The sequence below is a fragment of the Bufo gargarizans genome, chromosome 3, assembly GCF_014858855.1.
Source record: "Bufo gargarizans isolate SCDJY-AF-19 chromosome 3, ASM1485885v1, whole genome shotgun sequence".
In the NCBI taxonomy this organism is placed as follows: domain Eukaryota; kingdom Metazoa; phylum Chordata; class Amphibia; order Anura; family Bufonidae; genus Bufo; species Bufo gargarizans.
In genome coordinates this window covers 129,973,902-129,982,644 of record NC_058082.1, presented here as the reverse complement: position 1 = coordinate 129,982,644, position 8,743 = coordinate 129,973,902, and positions in this window count along the sequence as shown.

Genomic DNA, 8,743 nt, shown 5'->3' with positions numbered 1-8,743 from the left:
TTCTCTGTTACGGGACCTCTCTCCTCTGCCTGTGTGTGTGCTGGGCCTAAATATATGCCAATGGACTGTTGCAGTGGTGGCTGACGTGAAGCCTCATTCTCTGCTATGACATGCAGACTAATTCTCTGCTGACATGAAGACAGATTCTCTGTTACGGGACCTCCCTCCTCTGCCTGGGTGCTGGGCCTAAATATATGCCAATGGACTGTTGCAGTGGTGGCTGACGTGAAGCCTCATTCTCTGCTATGACATGCAGACTAATTCTCTGCTGACATGAAGACAGATTCTCTGTTACGGGACCTCTCTCCTCTGCCTGGGTGCCGGGGCCTAAATATCTGAGAATGGACTGTTCCAGTGGTGGGTGACGGGAAGCCAGATTCTCTGCTATGGAACCTCTCTCCAATTGATTTTGGTTAATTTTTATTTATTTAATTTTTATTTTAATTAATTTCCCTATCCACATTTGTTTGCAGGGGATTTACCTACATGTTGCTGCCTTTTGCAGCCCTCTAGCTCTTTCCTGGGCTGTTTTACAGCCTTTTTAGTGCCGAAAAGTTCGGGTCCCCATTGACTTCAATGGGGTTCGGGTTCGGGACGAAGTTCGGATCGGGTTCGGATCCCGAACCCGAACATTTCCGGGATGTTCGGCCGAACTTCTCGAACCCGAACATCCAGGTGTTCGCTCAACTCTAGTTGGCAGTAAACATTGGCTAAGACAAAGACCCAACAAACAGCTCCTATTTTCTTAAACAGTAATCCCACTCAATTTAGAAATTCACATTACACAGGTCGATGTGGAATCATTTCATTACAAGCACATTATCATTTATTTCTGAACTAAGACTTAGCGTTAACACTTCAAAAACACATCAATTATATATCTACCTAGGAAAATCACATACAGTAGAAATTGTTTAATCTAACCAACACAGGCATGATTAGCACATACTCAGGATTATCAAATGGTCATTGATGGTCAATAGAAAATTATATTAATTAACATGTGAGGATAAAGAACCTCCAAGAAGACAGTTCAAAATAATATATGCAATCATCACTGAAAGGAGCCCACTATCTAGTTATTTCTGTTCAGTGTTCTACTCTAAAGGCCATTTAAACCTGCCTATATATGGGCAGTAATTGTGAACGAACCGAAAGTTCCCAGTAATTGGCCGATCATGAGCAGAAGTGAGCGCTGAATTTACATGCAGCAATAATCTACTCTTTATGGGGACAAGCAATCTCTCCTGCGATTTATTCCTCCACACATTCATGGTTTGCCAGCAACATGTCCCTATTTGTACCGGATGATCTGCTGCTGGCAAACAATAATGTTATGTGCCACACAAAAATGCAATTACTGACAAATGAACATTTTGCTTGCTTGTTGTGAGGTATATTGTTGTGAACAGGCATTGGTGCAAATGCTTTGATTAGAAATGTGCAAAGTTTAAAAAAAAATTGATTCGGCCACTTCGCTCCAAGAAATTTGCTGCGTAACAAATTGATTTGTTGCAACTGCATGTATAGCTAGTGCCTTCTGGTAGTGAAGTTACTGTGCATCAGAATAACAGGCAGGTCACATATATGGATATGCGCATCATCGTGCAGGCCACCAACAGTCCTGGCTAACCCCTAGCTAAACCCTGCATGCCCCAGCAGGAGCTGTGTCCTAATTATTATTAAGTGGAACAAAATAAGGACATGGAGGATATGGACAGTGCCAATAAAGTGGTGGAGAAAAAAAGGTTCTTGTAATCCATGTTGTGGCAGTTCATACACATGCTTTTGAATTCCTTCTGTTAGCTGTAGAATGACTGTGCATCACTATTAGGTTTAAAGTGGTTCTCCAGGCTTTTAATATTAATGACCTATCCTCAGGATAGGTCATCAATATCAGATCGGCAGGGGTCCAACAACCGGCACTCCCACCGATCAGCTGTTTGAAGAGGAGGCGCGTCCCGTGCCAGCGCTGCCTCCTCTTCACTGCTTACCTTCTCGCTGTCGCCTCTGCAGCGGTGAGGAGGTGTATTTACACCCAAGCCATCTAATTTATTTCAATGGGATGAATCGTTCCCACACACTTGTATAGGAGCGATCCGCCGATCTGATATTGATGACCTATCCTGAGGATAGACGTTCAATTAGTAGATGACGGCAGCATTATTCTCTATTAATTCTTTATTGGTTGTTAATACATTATATAAGTACAAAAAAGACCAGTAAAAACAGCAACATTTCGACTACAGTGTAGTCTTTGTCCAGCTTGGTCTTTTTTGAACTTATATCATGGATTAACAACCAATAAAAAATTAATGGAGAATAATGCTACCGTCATTAATTAATTGAATGTCTATCGGTGGGCTACTGTGGATAGGGGGCCTAAGGCAGGCTGATGCATATCTCCTGAATTGAGTCAGTAAGGTACGGAAGTGCTGCTCTACATACAAATTTACACTATCCTGAAGATAGGTCATCAATATTAAAATCCAGGAGAACCCCTTTAAAGGGAACCTGTCATGTGGATATTTGATTATAATCTAACTAATTATATACAATCATTAACTACTAAAAAGTACCTTAGATGTATTCACTTACTGGTGTGACAGATGGTTACCTCATAATATACACGCAAAAGATGCTGCGTGCCGCATGCTAATGAGCTGATTTGAGTCCGGCGTGATGTAATTGAGTCCAGCGTATATTTAATTCAGAGCTATAGCCACTCCCCTACCCACCTGCAGCTGATTCCTATGGAAACAAACTGTCACTCAGCAGCAGGTGGGCGGGGAGAGTCAGGAGCTCATGAATATTCATGACTCATCATTATCAGCTGGAGCTTTTCAATACAAGATGTTGGCAGATTGACTGGGTCAATTAAAGAAAGTGACCCAGCATTTTGCTAAGAGAATCAGTCACTTATTTATGTTGCCCTTAGTTAGGACACCATAAAACTGGTGACAGGTTCCCTTTAAGTCACACTTCACTTATTTGGTTAGTAATTGTCACCCCAAAGCAGGTGTGGGTCAAACCTACAGAACAGGTGCAGATCTATTCATTATACCTAATCTGAGAGTAGGTTTGGCACCTGAATTTGACTCACAATCATTGATGGAAATAACTGACCAAACTGATGTGTGAACTCAGCCTTAACCCTTTAAGGACCTTGACATTTTCCTTTTTTTGCTTTTCTGTTTTTCACTCCCCGCCTTCCCATAGTCCTAACTTTTTTATTTTTCCATCCACATAGCCTTATGAGGGCTTAATTTTTGCGGGACAAGTTGTAAGTTCTAATGGCACCATTTACAGTTGCATACCATGTAGTAGGAAGCAGAAAAAAATGGGGTAGAAACAAATGGGGTAGAATTGGGAAAAAATGCTGATAAAGGTTTTTATTTATTCTCCAGATCAGTACGGTTACAATGATACCACAGTTGCATAATATTTCTTGCATTTTAATACAGAATTTTCCCTTCGAGGAAAAAAATAATTATAACCATATTCTGACCCCTAAAACATTTTTGTATAATTATGTGTACGGGACTGTGTGAGGGCAAATTTTTTTGCGGGACGATCTGTACTTTTCAGTAAATATCTATTTGAAGTGTGTGCGAATTTTTGATCACTTTTTATAAAAAAAATTATTAGGTAGTTGAAGTGACAAAAAATGGCCAATTGGCTGGTTTTTTTTTTCTTGCTATTTGGCGTATGCCATTATTATTGTTATATTTTAATTGTATGGGTATTTTTACACACGACGATGTCCATGATGTTTATTTTTTTATTGGTTAAAGGGAGTCTTTCACCTAAAATCACCATCATAGAATACTAACATCAGGATCTTCATTACATTCCCCATATTAGAATGCTACCTTCCATATTGCTGTCCATTGCCGATTTTATCAGAAAAACACTTTTATTCAATATGTTAATTAGCTTCTGAAGGTGCCCAGGGGCGGCGTTCATGCGGCTGTTGCCCAGGCCCCTCATCGCCTTTCATATGAAACCCCTCCCCTTTCACCCCTCTGGCCCGCCCTAAGTTCTTCTGATTACATCAGCCAGTGCCAGCGCCGTTCAACAGATTCGCCGTGCCTGCGCACTTCATTCCCCATTATAGGCAGAGGCACAAGGCCGGCTAGATCGGGATGAATGGGCCGGCACATGCGCATTAAACGCTCTTGTGCCTCTCCCCATAATGGGGAATAAAGTGCGCAGGCGTGGCAAATCTGTTGAACGGCGCTGGCGCTGGATTTCTCACTAAGAGGAGGACGTAATCAGAAGAACCTAGGGCTGGACAGAGGGGTGAAAGGGGGGGAGTTTTAAATGAAAAGCACCGAGGGGCCTGGGCACCAGCCGCATGAGTGCCGCCCCATGGCACCTATAGAAGCTAATTAACATATTGAATACAAGTGTTTTTCTGAGAAAATCGGCGATGAACAGCATTATGGAAGGTAGCATTCTAATATGGGGAATGTAATGGAGATCCTATATAGTGTTCTATAATGGTGATTTTAGGTGAAAGACTATTTAAGTATTTTTATTTTAAGGAAAGGGGGGTGATTTGAATGATTATATTTTTTATTTTTTTAGATTTGTAAAAACTTTTTTAAATCACCTTGGGTGACAATAACAGGCAATCATTAGATTGCTCATTGAGTTTATTGATGGCCATATAGCCAAGAAATATGCTTGAGGCTTTGGGCTATTTCAGCAATGTAACAGGTTCCCCGATCTCAGCCAGGAAATGCTGTTAGCGGCTTCTGCTTCCAAACTGCTCAAATGCCGTGGTCACATTTGACCATGGCATCTGAAGGGGAAAATGTATGTGCTCAGCCTTATGGCTTATTGCATACATGTGCCGCAGGGTCTCTGCTATTTAAAAAAGCAGAAACCCCGTGGCTTTGGAGCCCACTGCATGTGTGAGAGGGTGCCATGTTTAAAGATTGGACTTCCGCTGTACATGTATGGCAGAGGTCTTCAGGGGGTTAAAGGTCAATGTTCACTTCAGGTCTAAGTTATCGGTGCGGACTTAACCGTGCAGTGGCCCAAGATTTAAGTAGTGGTCCTATGACAGTGGGGGAGGTGTCAGCAGTATGGTTGTGTTCACATCACAGTTTATTTTTCCATTCTTCTGATCCGTCAGGAGAACAGCCCAAAAAAGGGGGATCCTGTATTTTGAGCATCTGCCTTCAAACCATCAGTATTTGGTTAGCATTTGATCAGTATTTGTAAGGAAAAACAAGAGTAGGTCCAAATCAGAGTTAAAATGTGAAGGAAATATTTGCATTTGAAAAGAAAAGAAGTCCTGCATGCAGAACTTTAATGTCCCAACGGTCAGTTTCTTGCTTCAGTACTTGATCAGAATTGGTAAGGCAAAAACAGGAGTGGCTCCAAAACAGAGATGACACATGATGGAAATATTAGCATGCCTTCTGTTTTTTGGACTCACTTCTGCTTTTGGCTTACAAATTATGATCAATTCCCAATTCAAAACACTGACTGTGTGATCAAGGCCCTATGGATGCTCCAAAAACAGGATCCGTAGAATTTTTCATTTTTTGGTTCTTCTGACTAGTGATGACCAGCATAAGCAATATTCATTTTTGTGATATGTTGCAAATTTTTAGCCATATATTCATAATAAATTCACTAATTCTAGAATTCGTGATCTCCAGTCATTATTTTCTTGATTGCGAAAATCGGCAATGCAATATGCACGTATTGCGCGAGCAATACAGGCATGGCTCACCTTTGCTACATTTTTCAAGCTGCTAAAAGTTTCCTGAAACTAGAGAAAATGCACAGTACAATAATTCCTATCAGCTACACTATATCACTATCTAACTGACTATCTCCCACTAACTATCTGTATTATATATATGAGCTATCTAATGTAATTGAATAAGGATCCAGATGACACAGGAAAGCACAGAGCACAGCAATGTCACTGCTCTCTCTCTCAGAACTGCAACAAACTGCAGAAAATGGCTGCTGGGGAGGTTCTTATATAGTAAGGGGTAGGCAACTTTCCTACTGGATGTTGCTAAGCTCAGACAAAGATATTGCAGCCTTCTCATTGGCCCACAAGCAAGAAGCAGGAGGGTACTGATGAAAAAAATCTAGAATATTTGCGATTACGAAGATATAGCACTATATTCTACATCTTCGTGAATTCTCAAAGTGGTGATATTCGCGATAAAAATTAGTGATTAGAATATTCGCAATCAACACTACTTCTGACAGATCAGAAGAATGGTAAAATAAACAGTGATGTCAACACGTACAAACAGTATCCCTGTAGCAGACTGGTGAAAATTACAATAGCATAATGAGTCACAATAGTGGCCGGCCCCGGAACAGAGTAGGGGGATGGGCAACAGAACTGGCAGGAACAGCATAAGATGGTGGCAGATCACAGTAGGAGCAGATGGCAGTAGAGGCAGCAGGCAGGTGGCATCAGGTGGGTTGCAGCATTAGAATAGTGGCAGCAGCATGTGGACAGAAGTAACAGGCCATTTGTCACAATGTTCCGGTGTGGCAGCACATTACAGTCAGATCATTACTGCCAGAATGATCTAGTTTGTTGCATTAGACACTTGTGTCTGGAAATCCGAGTTGATCCGCGCCTGATTCATCTTTATAAAGTTTAGTCTCTCAACATTTTGTGTTAAAAGGCGAGTTCTCTTTGGGGTAACTATTCCACCTGCTGCACTAAACACCCGCTCTGATGCCACACTACTGGCCGGGCAGGGAAGCCTGTCCGGGGCAAACTCGGCCAGTTGCGACCACAATTCCAGTCTGGCAGTAGTCCAGGGGATCTGAGATCTGGGGTGATAGGGTGCAGTCCAAGTATGCCACCCCCTGCTGGTTCAGGTTTTGCTCCATGTCCTGCTGTTTCTGGGTGGTTTCTTCAGTAAGCAGTTGAAGAAAACTGCTCATTAAAGACTCAAGACAAGTTGCTGATGATGGAGCTGGTGCTGCTCCTGCCCCCGGCCCACAGCCACCTTCAGCAGTCATGGCAGTGGAGCTTGAGCTCAGAGGGTCCCCCCGGTTAGACCTTTGTGAAAATGAGCGATGGTCTGTGTAGGCAGCGACCAACTGAATACAAAGGATGTCTCGATAGTAGCTGAGTTTTTCATCCCGCTCAGAAGATGTAAAAAAGGTTCCCATTTTGGACCAGCAGCAAGGGTATAACAATGTGGAGAGCCAGTAATCATTCCTCTGCCGAATGGTAACAATGCGGCTGTCACTACTCAAGCAACTCAGCCCACATCTGGCCATTTGCGCAAGGGACTCGGAGGGACTCCCTACCTCCATCTCCACTGCATACTGCCAAGGTCTGTTGAGGTCATCTGCATCGTCTTCAACGGCACCCTCGAAGTCCTCCTGCTCCTTCTGCTCCTCTCCTGTCGATTGGGCAGCTAAATCACTTAATACTGTATAGAATTCCTGCATGTTTATGTCCTCCTCAAACACACAGATCAAAATCAATTCATTTCACTTCTATTAGCTTAACACTATTTTTGATCATTGTCTGGTGTAAAGATGGCTTTAGTTTTCTTTCTATTATTGCTCCACAAAAACTACTGTACTGGTTCTGAAAAGGAAAATGAAAGACATTTTATACTGTGCTAGAAATTTTTAGTAGATCTCTTATAACTCTCTTAAATGTTAATCCATTTATCAAGACTCTCTAATCACAGAGCCCAGCATGATTTGTCACACAGTGGTAGGCCATATTTATGTGCAGCTTGCTTTATCACACACACATTTCCAATACAGTTTTATCCTTCTCAGATTTTCATCAGGTAAGGCTTTCACACTAGCGGCACGGACCTCCGGCAGGCTGTTCCATTTGGTGAACAGCCTGTCGGATCCATCCTGCCGCTAGTGAATGTGTGCCCCCGGAATGCTGCTCCGTCCCAATTGACTATAATGAGGGGGGGGGAGTTCCGGCGGAGGCATGGCAGCGCACGGCAAGAGGCTGCCAGAATAAAACTTTGACATGTCCAACATTTATTCCGTCTCCGGCTGGGTCACCCATTTCAGTTCACCCTCAATCACTGTGGGCTGCGGCATAGTCAGCAAAACAGCCACATGCTACTGGTCTGCAGCAAGGAAGATCATCAGGACAACACAATCATGCAGTCTAGAGTCAAGTGCAGTGTAGGGTATGGAATAACTTGCCCAAGTGGATCTCAAGGTCTCCACTGAGCTCTGGTGGCCCAGTTCCTACCAGTACCTCTCACTGGTTCCTAACTATCTAACAGACAGGAGTGCTTTTAAGGTGCATCTCTCTGCCCCTCACTCTAACTAGTTACTCCCATGAGGTGCTCTTAGCTTCCATCTTTTATAATTTTGTGTCGCTATATGACTTGCCTGGGGACAAACTTGTACATGCATTGCTAGGGGTGTAGCTATAGGGAAAGCCACTGCTTTGGAATCCGAGCTCAGAAGGTTCCCGGGAGCAGTAGCATGACAGTCTATTTCATGCATAATTTAGAGGCCGGCTGCTGTCCCCCTTACAAGTTCCTGTGCTGCGGAGCCTCTCTGACATGCCCCCTCTTCTCTTCATTCTGCAGAGCAGGATGTCTTCCTGAGGAGGAGAGTGAGACCACAGCGGCAGGAGCAGTGAAGAGATGCAGACAGCCTGTAGTCTGAGTCTGCACTGTGGGACGGAGGAAGGTCAGGGAACTCTTGAAGCTGCTTCTGTCTGGATTCTGTGCAGCCAGCAGCTTCAATG